Source organism: Patella vulgata, chromosome 4 (genome assembly GCF_932274485.2).
Source record: "Patella vulgata chromosome 4, xgPatVulg1.2, whole genome shotgun sequence".
Taxonomy (NCBI): Eukaryota; Metazoa; Mollusca; class Gastropoda; family Patellidae; genus Patella; species Patella vulgata.
Genome location: NC_065882.2, coordinates 16,481,092 through 16,495,793, shown reverse-complemented (window position 1 = coordinate 16,495,793; position 14,702 = coordinate 16,481,092). Strand labels below are relative to the sequence as shown.

General features: G+C 37.7%; 1 long non-coding RNA gene across 1 annotated transcript in view; it reads right to left on the bottom strand.

The window, feature by feature from the left end:
* The window catches only part of LOC130012347 (uncharacterized), a 67,870-nt gene extending 55,946 nt beyond the window's left edge, over positions 1–11,924 (bottom strand). The window contains exon 1 of the long non-coding RNA XR_008787774.1: positions 11,718–11,924. This is a non-coding gene — a long non-coding RNA (uncharacterized LOC130012347). The remainder of the gene's footprint in view (positions 1–11,717) is intronic.
* Between the last annotated feature and the right edge of the window lie 2,778 nt (positions 11,925–14,702).

The window sequence follows — 14,702 nt, the reverse complement described above, 5'->3', positions numbered from 1 at the left end:
GCGTATGACAATGCTTCTGCTATATTGTGTTCTCGATTTTCAAATATGAACTTCAAGTGATTCCAGGAACTGTTTCATTCAATATAAATTTTTATAGTGAACAGTATCGGAATTTATCCGAGAATCCCAAGTTGTGAATATCTTTTAGTGACGATCTTCAGTTGTCATTGACATAGTACTACAAGAATCAGTAGGTGCTTTAATAACCTAAGACATATATTGCTTATTAGAAGCAAATAAAACATTTTGATTGAATCATTAATCATTAGACGATCGACATTACTTTATGATCAACTGAGAACATGTTCCGAATCTATTTGCTCTAGCGCTCCATTATATTTCCGAACATGCCGTGCCAAATTAAAGGCGTTACACAAATACTGACATGAAAATAACAAACAGAACACTACTACCAATAATCATAAAACAATCATAAAACAAAGTGTAAATGACAGTGTGGATGTATGTGTGTGTTTTGAGGGGTGTAGGTGGTGGCGTAAAATGCAATCTAGACATAAATGGAATTCTAAGGATTAGCTTAACCTTTGCAGATTGTTTTTATATATTTTATTCATTATCCAATTTCAACCATGATCAACCGACTCAAAGTTCAACTCGTTTCGTCTTTAATCAACAATTAAACATGCGAATAAAGAGTAAGCTCTCACAACAAGAACACAAGGCTTTATTTATAAACAGGGATTGACAGTTACCTGATGACGTCACAACAGGGGTTTTAATTTGTTAATTAAAGGCAAAATTTATTGTACTTTGGTGTCTGGACTATGGAAACTATTTCAGTATTAGACAATGACTAGAATATGATCTGTTGTTTTATCTGCACTAAGCCTAGCCAACAGCCCGTCGTACATGTTACTACGGACAGTCTGCGGGTGACATTAGAGCCTTTTGGCAAGCGTAAATTCCTGGTCCGTATCGCGTATCCGTATAGATTTTGTGTGTGACATCATCAATGTGTGTGTATTTCTCATACAAGATACGGCACACGGCGGTGGGACTTTGCAATCTTTAAATGATTTTATTCTATGGAAAAGGGATGTAAACTTTCTGAAATGAAACATTAGTGAAACCAAAAATTGCTGTCGAGCTGAAGTCGAAGATGTTGAAGATTTTTTTTAATAAGATTCGACATTAAATTTTTCTTAATAGCTTAGCGACTGTGGAGCGACTTCACTTCCTCCGGGAAATTGTAGGCTAGGTACTTGACTATGGTGATCTTGGTAGATATCTGCCATCATGCTGTAATGGAACTAAGCTCAGCTCAGCGATGCATACGTACGCGACGCGAAAATCTGCCAAAACTCTAAAACTAGATTGACGTAACGTATCACGTATACGATACGGATACGTGATATGGGAACAATTCCGATTGCCAAAAGTCTCTATTGTTTAGTAAACCCGTGCGTTACATTTACGCGTCATTTGCGTGTGTCTGGCACCGTAGAGGATCGTAGACTGGCCGTAGAGACTTTTCACCCGGTTTCTTGTGGCTGGTCTGCGAGCTACCAAACCCTGCGACCCGTGCACGTCAAAACACGTACGGCGGGCTGTGAGCTAGGGTTTAAAAAGGGAGATTTTGCTTGAGGTGGCTTGGTGTGTTTAAAGTCTCGCCAACTGAATATTTCAGTCATAAGGTATATGGTATAAAGGAGAATTTTGACAAGACAGCGAAGTGGGCTACTATCCAATCCGAAAGGCTAGACGGACTCTCTGTTTTCTGTTAAAATTACAATTGACTATATAAACCTTCCAAAACACGTGGCAAACGAGAAACGAGACGCATATATGTCCGCATATATGCTGTCTCCACAGATCAAATACCAAACAATACGTTTTTTTATTTAACAAAGGGATGAACATCCAACTAAACCTACTCCATGGCCTAAGGCCGCAAATGGAAAGATTGCAAAATCTAAAAACAGAAAGAAGCCTCGGCTCTCCTATGTCTTGCCTGCGATATAACCTCTGTGGAAGCAGACGTTAGAGCACCAGGTAGTAGTAGTAGAGTAGCAAACACTATTCATATAAAACAGTTTAAGCCATGTTTTGACAATTTCATTAATGGAATAGATCACGTAATTTAAGAATTCGACTAACAAAACAGCATCATCTGTTTTGGAAATCATGCGAGTTCAACAGTTCTATCCTGAATTTGACGAAAATGTGTTATTTTTACTGGCTCTCTGTTGTTAAGGAAAATACTGTAATATTATGTTTTTGTGAGTTGAATATTATTTTGGAAAACACGGTGCAATGTTATGAATGTTGAAACAGAAAATAGTTCAGATAAATATGTTGATCTTATAAAATGCGTAGTAGTAAACGATATTCCATTTCTGAAATGAAACAATCACAAGGTGATGATGTAAAGACAGCATGTCTCCCACGAGTGTGTTAGTCAACTTAGTAAACTAGAAGGTAAATATGTTCAAACATGTAATAACTTAACCTTTCTCATAAGGTCAGAGGCGTAGCCGTGAAATATATATTGGGGGGGGGGGGGTCCGCAACCCTAACCCTAACCCTTTTTTAAAACCCCTAAAAAATATAAACAAACACCATGTGGCCATGCTGTCTACACAAGTATATTCAGACCCCCCCCACCGCAGAAGATCAGTTGGGGGGGGGGGGTCGGACAAAATATTACAGGCGTGGTTTCGAATCCCCGGTTGTACGTGATAAGGAGTAGGGTCGCCTGTCCAGCCTCGCGAATTTTCTCCGGGTCATCCGGTTTCCTCCCACTGCTAAAGACCCTTACGCGCAAGCGAATTATTTAGATAATATTAAACCATATGTTAGTCCCGAAATGACCTAGTTTGTGTCGAGTGGACGTTAAACCCCATTTCTCTCTCTCTCTCTCTCTCTTCTTTTTTATAGAACTATTAATATTACCTTTTAGTGTACTAATTATTATTTGTACTTGAAAACGATTCGACAAAATTTGTCGAAACCATCCTGCTATATGGGTATAAACCAGTGATTGTTTTCCATATAAATTATGTTGTGTTTTTTAATCTCCCACGACATTGAAGTTTCAAGGGTCTCCCTTTGTATCCACAAGCATTTAATTAAAAAGTAAGCAAAAAACTAATAATGATAAGATACAGGATGTTCCAAAGTTTAATGAATTCGCTTTTGACGGGCGTGGGGAGAAACGGTGGCTCTATGGATATGGCGCTGGACCAGTAAACAGGTGGTCCAGGGTCGTAACTCGGGAACTTCCAGTCTGGTTTTTCCCAGGACAAAGAGTCTGGCAAGGAAAGTGGGTCTGACGAAAGACTGAGGTCCCGTGTATCAAGTGATATTACACCTAAATGACCACAGAGCCATAGTATCGTCATCCACTGGGATATCCCATTACATTGCGTATGTCCTTCTTCGGCAAACGTGGTCCTAAATACTTAACCATCGATTGGAAACATATCCCGACTATCATGAAATAATTCAAGATGCACCAAGATACTTTCAGAAGAAGTATAGTTTTTGTATTTCAAACCCATTAATTTGTCAACTTAAACTCCTGTGTGGAGAAGTTGATCTTTATGGGGTTTAACATAAGGAACCATATTATTAATGCATGACATTTACTGCTATTATTATAGTGTTGTGTCACTAACCATAAAGAATACATAAAAAAACAAATTTGGTTTATGCACAATACTGACATAAAGAACACTACATCCATAAACCTAGTAAAAAAGATGATACAAAACATACGATACATCCTGGAATCCTGGTTTATGGTCAATACCAACATAATTATAAGACATGACACTACATCTATATAAACCTTGTATACAAGGCATTCGACGATTCTTTTTGTGTTTCTAGACTCCCAGTTTATGTGTTTCGCAACCTAGCTCGTATACTGTTCTTTTAAATGTTACCCCCCCCCCTCCCAAACTTTACTGTTTTACAGCGGATAATCTACTGAATCAGGCGAAGATTAACAAAAATATCCCAAATCTGATTCAAATGATGTAAACATACTCAGAACATGCGACGTTGCCGTACTCCGATTTTGTGTGTTTCGCAACCTTGCTCGTATATTGTTCCTTTAAACCCCATAAACTGTACTGTTCAACCGCAGATAATCGACTGAATCAGCAGAATATTAAAAAAAAATATCCCAAATCTGATCCAACTGATGTAAACATACCCAGAACATGCGGCGTTGCCGGACTCCGATTTTATGCGTTTCACAACCTTACTTGTATATTCTCCCTTTAACCGTACTAATTAAAGAAAAACTGCGAACAACGAAGAATCCAGTTAATCAGCATTAAACTGGTAAAAGATTAACATTGGTATACGTAATGTGATTAAACAGCTGTAAACGGACCAAGAAGAAATTCATCTGAGTGTTGGAAGTCAATTTCACATTGACATTTAGGATTTTGTGTCTGTAGTCATTTTATGTCTGTTCTGTGTTTTGTTGATGAGTTTGGGTGTTTGTAAGCTTGCCCAGTCGTTTTTATAGCCTTAATGAATACCATCTTTCTGGCTGTCTGGCGGATGCGGTGAAGTCTTTTTCGCAATGTCGAATAACCTAAAGAATATAAGTTGATCGTGAGCGCACCTGCGATGTCCGCTGTCATGATATATTGGTCTATCCCAACTTGTAGGCGTGGAGGATATTTTCTTATATCTGTTATTTCACTGCGTAACAATCCTACAGCATTTGCTACAATTGAATAATTACTGTCCCAATAGCCTTTTATAAATTACAAGTTTAAGACAGATGTTTATAACTGAAGGGATAACGTGGCCCTTTTAAGATGATTAATGGCCCGTCTTTTGAAAACACATGGAAATATTACCAGTTTTTCTAGAAATAAAATATGAGTGCCTGTGTTTATGCCCATAGATAGTCCTGATATAAAATAAAACCAAGTACGAACAATCCAAACCATAAGACAGAATTCGAAGTCCTAAAAAACGTTATAGGCAAAATAATGTATTCAAGCAAAATAGTGTAATCAGCAAATGGACTGCTCCTCGTGTACAAAATACACGACAAACAGTGGTAACAGGTGTCCGGAAGAGTAAGCTTACCCTGCCTGGCGCCACACCCGCCATATCACATTCTACCCTTTCCTATGACAATGATCATTATGATACATTCTACCCGTACCTACGACCGATTGCTCCGATGATACATTCTAACCTTAACTCTGATCACTGTCCTGATGACACATTCCACCTTCCTAACGACCAGTGTCCTGATGATACATTCCACCTTCCTAACGACCAGGGTCCTGATGATACATTCCACCCTTAACGTTGACCACTATTCTGATGAATTCCATCTTACCTACGACGACAATGGTCATGGTGATACATTCTACCCATACCTACGACCGATTGCTCCGATGATACATTCTACCCTTAACTTTTATCACTGTTCTGATGACACATTCCACCTTCCTAACGACCAGTGTCCTGATGATACTTTCTACCCTTACAGCGACGAATTGCCCTGGTGATACATTCTATCCCCCACTTGAGACAATCTACCCTTACCTACGACCGACTGCTCTAATTTTACTCTCACCTACGACCGTTTCCTTAATGATACATTTGTTATTCACACTATGGAAGAAAAAGCACAAAAAACTGACCAATATTTCATCTGTGCACAGGTGCAAGGCTCAATACACATGAGTATCTATTCAATCTCTGACTTCTGACTTAAGTTCATTGTTTGAATTCTCTGTGTATACTGGGTGTCTTATCCACGGTATTGTCTTGTGTAATTGTTTGTGTGTGGTGCGGTCCTCCTGCACTTATTATTAGTATTGATTTAGTATCAACATTTGGTATTTATGCTAGTATCTTTATAGCTCAATCAATAATACCGTAATAATGTCGACCATATGTTTAGAAAAATTATCAGGGTGTAACAAACCCGTTTATTAAATATGTAAGCTGTAAGTAAATATTAGAAAAGTTGAACACATCGTAATATAAAAATCAATATTTTTATGATTGTCGAGTTCGTCTCCAGTATTTAAACAAGGCTGATGAAATTGATTAGCTGTTAGTTTTATTGAGATATTATACAAATGGATGTTTTCTCGACGCATGAAATAATACCGTACGTTGTTGCCTATAAGGAAGACTGTGCAACAAAACCAAAACAAACCAGACAATGCTCAAACTGCCAACATTAAAATGCCATGTGAATTCAAAGTTGTTAGCAATCTGATTAAAACACAGATCCTATTTCGTTTCGTTTTTTTATAGTTCAAAATTTCGTTTTATTTGTCTTTACTACACTAGGATCTAGAAGAGTTGTTATATTACCGGCGATTTGGTTGAAGTGAGGGATTAGCCAATGAAACGGTCTGTTACGGCGACTTTTTGGCGTGCCATGCACGGAACTGTGGGTAAACTTCTAGAAAAGTCAACGTTTCTTGATTAATCAATGTCTTACGCCATATGGTCAAAAGCCGCAACTTCTGGTACAACTTGTCAGATCTTCATGCTAGGCCATCGAAAATATAAAAAAGAAAGGAAACGAAATATAGATCTGTATTTTAATCAGATTGAGTTGTTAGCTACATCAAGTCATCAAATGACATCAGGTTTTATCCACTGGTGGGCCCACTAGTAAGTTGAATCGAGTCTACTGGAAGGAATAGCATTGCATGTCTCTTGTACGTCACCACCGAGAACTTGTCGCTATAAGACCCCAAATTAGCCACCGAGAATATTCGACTGAACGTTACAGAATTCAATTCTGTCAATCCAATGAAAGGCGACAATCCATTTTACAAGCCAACTGGATATGATCGATCTCAACCAATCAAGTGAAACGATTCTGTTTCGGGCCTAGGTAGAACTTTTACGAAGCTCAATTCCTTGTAACGGTACTCATTCGTAGAAATGTCTTCAATTAGGAGCTTTCCGGGTAACCAATCGAGCACTTCCACTGTCTACGTGACAGCGTTGCCTTATATATTAATAACAATTCAATCGTGGTAATCTGGATTTAATTTATTTTAATGGGCTTTAGTTGCAACAACACTACATGGAATCAAAAAACTACTTAAAGAATACTTAGAAATGCTGTCTCGTTAATGAATATTACTTTACGTTATGGTCCCGTGAGAGTTTTAGAAAAGCTTTGCGCATTCTCTACAATTAGTTACCGATGATAATGCGTTAATGCAATTTTAATAACTTGATAACAATTCCCTTATTACCTTTTATTGTCCCTGTGTTAGGTGGGAGAGGCGCGAGGTAGGGCGGCAGAAAATTTCAATCACCGATGTGGTGCTGAGGATTCCTGGGTAATGCGAGGGGAGGGGTGGGGGTATATCCCCAAACAGCGGTATTTCTTCGAATTCTAACTGCAATGGCTTCTTTGACGTGCACGACAATGTGGACAAGGGTGGGCCTCGGGGTTTTCTATCCCATTCGAACGAGTAGACACATTCTCCTTGTCATATCCGCGGACTTGAACCCTGCCGCATGACAAACGGTTTTGAATAATCTCGAAGGCCCTTCTCTGCCAAAACCGGGATAGGAACCCAAGATATTCTGGTCCAGTGGCCAATTCCCTACAACTAGAATACCAGCGTCCATCGTTATTCTGTAAAGTTTGCGCCCCATCACAAATCGAAAACACACACTAGACAAACCCATTTCAACCAGAATCATAGAAGTTTACCGCCTTTCATATTCCTGAAGCAATGGCCCAAGAAATCCCTCTCCGGCCATTACTGGTTTGGCTTCTGATACTTGAGCTTTGAGGGAGTGTGTCTATTCTCCCCGTTCAATCAAATCTATCCCAAGTACAGCATGACGTAACGTTATGTAAGTATATTTGGTCCAATTTGGAGCTCTGTTTAAAGCGTAATGATATTGTTACGCAGTTAGCTATTGGTTGTTAATCGGACTATTGACCAGTCATAATTTGGAACAGAAATTTGTTTCCATTACAGGTCTATTCAAACGAAACACTTAGTATGACCGGCTTTAATACTATAGACCTACTTCATTCACACGAATGTACAATGGATTACAAAGTCGACACAAAATGCACAAGATCACATCGATTCGGATAAACGATTCTTAAACCCTCTCGACTTAAACTGTTATTTACTTGAAACCTGCACTGAATTGGAAAAATGGGTGAAATCTTGTCTACGATAAAATCGTTTAATCCGTAGATTTCTTTCTTGGAAAATTTAAGTTTTAAAGATACATTATTCAATAGCTAAGTTTGCCCACTGCAAGTCTTTCGTTTAGGCATAAATGTTATATAAATTATTTCCGGTTTCCTCCCACTGCTAAAGACCCCTACGCGCAAGCGAATTATCGAAATAAAATTAAACCATATGTTAGTCCCGAAATGACCTAGTTTGTGTCGAGTGGACGTTAAACCCCATTTCTCTCTCTCTATATATAAATTATTACTAAGACATTTGTTACCATCACAAGACTGGATCAGCTCTATAGGGTGTCGGATGGCCCTGATTTTAAGTAGAGTACAACGGTTCGGCCATTTTAATGATTTAATTTAAAAATGGAGGAGCGAGGCTAAGTCTCAAATATAGTAGTACGTTGGTTACGATAATACACAATCAATGCACACATCTTGTCAAAACTACAAACAGTGATAACATGGCTCAGAATAAAGTAATTTGAATGGAAATGTCAATATATTCATTTTGCATTATCTATTTATCTATTATAGCAAGAACGGTCAGCTCTTTATCTAAATCTTACATAATGTATCATTAAGGAAAGTGTTCCCAACTCTCTAAATACAGTCATTAATTATGGCTAACGTCCTGTGTCACGATTTGACTTGGTACCCGGTTTGACATGGTACCCGCTAAGTTTTAGTTACAAAAAACACGACCGTTTATAGCCGTTACATTTTTGCAAGTATAATGGTACACATACATAATATACAATACGTTATACTTAAAAGACCCAATAATAACAAGTGAGAAAAACAACACATAATTAAACATTTGTAGAAATAATAAAGATTTGGGTTGTTTAAAAGCTCTCCAGCAGAGTGTTTCTTAATACAGACAAAGAGGAAAAGGGAACAGCATTCTAAATCAATTCTTCGCTGTTATAAAATATGAAACAGGAAACCAGGTAGTAAGATGCTTTTTCACTTGAGTCTCATGCAACTGGAACCAAGCTACTGATTCAAACCACATCGTGAGTATTAACACCTGCTTTTCATATTATTTAGAGAGAGAGAGAGAGAGAGAGAGAGAGACACACACACACACACACACGCACACACACCCACACACACACACACACAAAAACTAGGTCATTTCGGGACTAATATATGGTTCAATTTTATTTCAATAATTCGCTTGCGCATAGGGGTCTTTAGCAGTGGGAGGAAATCGGGCTGCCCGGTGAGAACCCACGAGGCTGGACAAGTGACCCTACTCCTTGTTACGTACAACCGGGCAATCGAAACCACACCAGTGGACTCAATAACCATTTGGCCATTCAAATATAATATGAATGTATATAAACTGATTTACATTCATTCGTGTCTGTTTTACTGTAATTTCTAATCAGTTATGCTCGGCGAAATACGCGAAGTGTCGGAATTGAATGACAGTCGTTAGCGTCTGGTTATCCCAGTCTACACCGATAGTATTCTCCTACATCGGATATGTTTAGCCTGTTCATCGTGTGCCAATTCTAAAAAGAAATTTGTCTTAAATATTGGATATGAGAAGCAAACTTTTCACGGTAAAATAACATCATCATTGTTGATTTAAATTGAACAATAAGTCCTGTATGCAATGTCGAAGACTGGATGGTATTGAGTTAAAGACCTGGGGCCTGTTTCACGAAATTTTAACTAAAGATAAAATCCAAATTTTAGTAGATACTTCAATTTTGATTGGCTAAGGACTAAAATCAATTTAATATTATCGAATCAAATTACTAAAATTTGGATTTTATCTTAGTTAAAATTTCGTGAAACAGGCCCCAGACTCCTTTAACACACACATTTTCATTAATTATTTGACTTAGGCAAGTATTAACACACACGTAGTATCTAACATTGCTGATAGAGTTAACGGTATTTAACTGGAGGAAAGAAGGCCGGGGGAATAAGGTATGACTTGTCGTGACCAATGTACTTAAGTCGTGATAAAACTTAATGTAGGGTATTTTATCGTGCACATTGCGAATTATTGAACATGTTGCCCTTCCGGTGATCCCAACTTCGAATCACGGAAGCTTTTCATTATGAAATTAAGGATAATTATTTTTTTATATTTGTCATTTAATGGCATGTTACCAAAGCGTTAATTAGCTCTTCCATTCAAACTCCGGTACCCTTTTTTATCTGAAAACATGATGTTTCTAATGACCAGAAACAATAAAATACAAAGATATTTGTTTGAAAAAAAAGTTTTTCTGTCTGTGAAAGTGTAAAATAGCAGCAATTTAAAGACAGTGTCCGGAACAGAGACATTACGTGTATTTAAAAGATCAAAAACATCACGATTTAATGGTTTGAGTGTTTAACGTCCGCTTTCACCGAAGGTGATATCACAGACAAGTTGTATTTTTCATTTTTGTTATCTTAGCGCACTTGCAAGGGCCTTTCCTGTGAGAGGAAACCAGAGTACTCAGAGTAAACCCACGAGGTTGGGAAGGCACCACATACGCCAACACCAGGGATCGAAACCACAGCCACAAGACGGAGGTGACCAGCCAGCTAGAGGTCTAAGCGCGGCACTCTAAACCACTATTCCATCCTACCCAACTCCAACAATTTAATGTATGATGCACTGTGTATGTAGTTCAAACGACAAACAGTGGAATTCAATGCCCTGTCACCCACCCGATGTTTAATATTAAGACAATCAACACCGGTCTTTAAAGATATGAAGCTATTAGCCTATTAATCATCACACTGATTTATAACAGATCACCTGCTGCTCTTTTCATTTCATTTTGACCAGGGGAGATTGATGGCCGGATGGTTAGCACGTGCGCGCTGTATCATACAGTCTGTCATTGGGTCAACTGGCGTGGTTTCGATTCCCCGGTTGTACGTGACAAGGAGTAGGGTCGCCTGTCCACCGGTTTCCTCCCACTGCAAAAGTACCCTACGCGCAAGCGAAATATTGAAATAAAATTGAACCATGTGTTAGTCCCGAAATGACCTAGTTTGTGTCGAGTGGACGTTAAACTCCATCTCTCATTCTCTCTCTCTCTCTCATTTTCACCAACCTCTCTTATTATTATTTGTTTTGAAATACGCATATTCATCAGGGATCTGCTTTTTTAACGTCATCCTGACATCTAGACACACAATAATACCATAATCCTTCCTCACAAATCTAGATAAATCACAAATTGCAGTCCAGCGGGGCTTCCCGCATTTTTCACCCTGTCTGTACGACTTGACACGTTATAATACCATAATCCCTACTAGAATTACAGTGTAAGCTGGATAAAAAAGCTAGACTAATCACAATTTGCAGTCCAGCGGGGGTTCCGGCATTTTTCACCCACCCGAACGACTTGACACATTATAATACCATAATCCCTACCACACTTGCAGGGAAAGCTGAATTAAAAACAAACTCCAAAAAACTAGACAATAATCAAGAATTCTCCATTTGACTGACTTGGTGTTTCAAATACGTGGTGTGATTAATTGAGTATAAGTAAGGAAGACTTACCTATACGAACTTCAGGTAACATATAATTCCATTCTAAGACTACCTGTTGATAAGGGGGGAAATATGTCCCAGCCAATACGCCAACGTTTAAATTGTTGTTTTATGGAGAAATTGTGCTCGCTAATCAGGCCACATTCAGGAATTACACATGGCTCGTACAAATATATATAGGCGATCAATATATACAAGAGAAGACTGGCGTTAACTCTCTTGATCGAATGTGCCATGCATTAGTCGCGGAATAAAGGCCCTTTATTACCCTGAGAGTTGTGTCACGTGTTAAGCATACTGTATGGAATATTGAAAAGGTTCCTTCAAGTTCAAAGGAAATATTTTCATTTATAAAAACAATCTGAAAGACTTTGATGGATGAGGTGGCGACATATACGGTAGCATACGCAATTTATGTAATCAATTGCTGTATTGAGAGATCACCGCAATATTGCTAAGTGACATTAGCGGTCCAATAACAAGTTATTGTACTGTAACATTTTATATGCAGTCGGGTCGTAATAAATATTCAATGTTAATCTATTAGATGGTGCGCAATTTGTCTCATGATGAATAATTGTGTATGTAATATGTATGTACTGTATTATTTGTATTATGGGTCGATGGTCTATTTATCAAAATAAAGATTAATATGTCAATGCTGGCGATGAAATAATCGCTAGACTGTACTGACATGTAATGAAAAGCACAGGACAGGTAGCAATTATACCCCCCCCCCCCCAAAAAAAAAACATACATTGCCCATAAAGAGGTTGGTTATGTGTTAGTGGAATATCTAGCAATATATACTGATGTCCAAAAGAAAGTATACACATTAAAAGTATGATTAAGTTTTGTTTAGATTTAAAAAAATTGATAAAGCATTACTGAGTTTGTCTCTTGCGTCCATACTCAACATTTCTAAGCAAAATAAAAATGTGAAACAAATTAACATTCTACCCAAATACCGTATACCATGGAAAAACGACTTTGGTTGGTGCAGCACAAAATGCACAGTGTATACTTTCTTTTGGACATTAGTATATCTTTAAACACAACTGAAATATCAGAAAATATCACTTTAACACAGCTGGGATATTTGACAATATCCCTTTAAACATAATTGGAATATCTAGCACTATCCCATTAAACACAACTAAAATATCTGGCAATATCTCTTTAAAGAGTTATGTTATAACTGGCAATATCCCTTTAAGCACTACTGAAATATCTGACACTAGACCGTTACCTATGCAAATGGTTTCCACATATATACACTTTCATAAGCCATAGACATACTCTAATATCATAATCTAATATGTCTAAAGTTGGCTGAACTGGTCAGTTGACACATTTATGTTCGGCTGATTGAATTAGCGCCCTAGTGCTTAGTGCCGTCTTACGTATCTCTAGATTAAGTTTTCTGTCTGAAATTTTGATCACATTCCAGGTCAAGTAGATCTAGCATTTCATTAAAAAAGAAAGGCACGAGTTTTAGCAAGTTATATAAGAGGGGCATTATATAAGAGTTAGATAAAGAGCTGGTCATTCTCGCTATAATATTTCAAAAATAGATAATGCAAAATGAATATAAAATATTGAAAATTTCATTGCAATTACTTTATATCAATGGGTGTAGTTTTGGCAAGATGTGTGCATTGATTGTAACCACCGTACTGGTCATTCTAGTCTTAGCCACGATTCTTCATTTTTAAATTAAATCATTAAAAGCCGAATCGTTCTAATCTACTTAAAATCGGGGCCATCCGATGACATCGAGAGTTGATTATGATTTTGTCATGTTAATAAATGTCTAATTAATAATTTATATAACATTTAATGCCAAAGAAAGACCATCTTCAATAGAAGGCTTGATCTCGCTTTAACTACGTACATCTTATCAAGGCCTTCACGTAATACACTGCATATTTCGGCACTAATTTCGATTGGGTAAAAGCTCAGCTTGTGAGTCTATCAAAGTCCGCGATCGTCACGAATACCAAGTCTCGCGCTTTTAAGCTAAAATGTCTACATGTGATAATCGAGTTGCAAAGTGCAAGGTTTGTTCAATGACGTGGTTTCCGTGGAGGTCGCCATGTCACAACTTCTGATTGGACGCTACTGTTCACGTGTCTGTAGATAATGTAGCTAATGTAGTTCGGGAATTGTGAAGTAATCTAGCAACGGCCAGAGGTTGTAAAACTCGCATTCGTTGCTTCAGGAACATGAAGAAAGACCTGCAATAGGCAGATTTAGCTCTTTCATAATGTATATTTAATATGCCCCCTTTTTTTATCATTATTCGACAGGTTTGGGTGAAGATTGGCCCATCATCATTTTAGTTTTAAAAAAATGCCTTTTTGGGTCGAAAGTTTCGTATCCGTTGGACAGCTTACACACATCTCTTCTTTGATAATTAACCCAACTATTTCGTTTCTGATTTATTAAATCTAGCTCGTCGGAGAGTGAACGCACTATCCCCTAGTTATCGAACCAGTGTTTTATTACTGAGCCACTGCGATCCACCTATCAAATCTGAGACGTTCCCAGATGTAATTACCTCTGGAAATATGCTGTAACTCATTTTGATGTTTATATCCTATGCTTTCAATAGTGTGAAAACTTTCAACGCCTGACATTAAGCCCATGACAGACATGTTAATGTCAGGGGACATGCAGATGATTGTTAATCCGAATGCTACAGATCACACTGTCAGATAATGGTTGTTGGGACAAGTGGGGGAAGATTCTCTAGAATTTATTTTATTTTGTCATAATTATCAATAATTAATCTTCTTTGATTGACATTAAGAAGCTGTTGTCATATAGTTTTATTACTCTTAGAATGGATTATGAAACATAATGACAATCATGTTTATTCTGGTTTTAAGTGGAATTGGAATTTTTATTTTCTATGTCAATGTAGCCTAGTGTATATATAGACTGTATAATAATATATAGCCCTTCCGCATATTATAAATACTTCATTTCGTT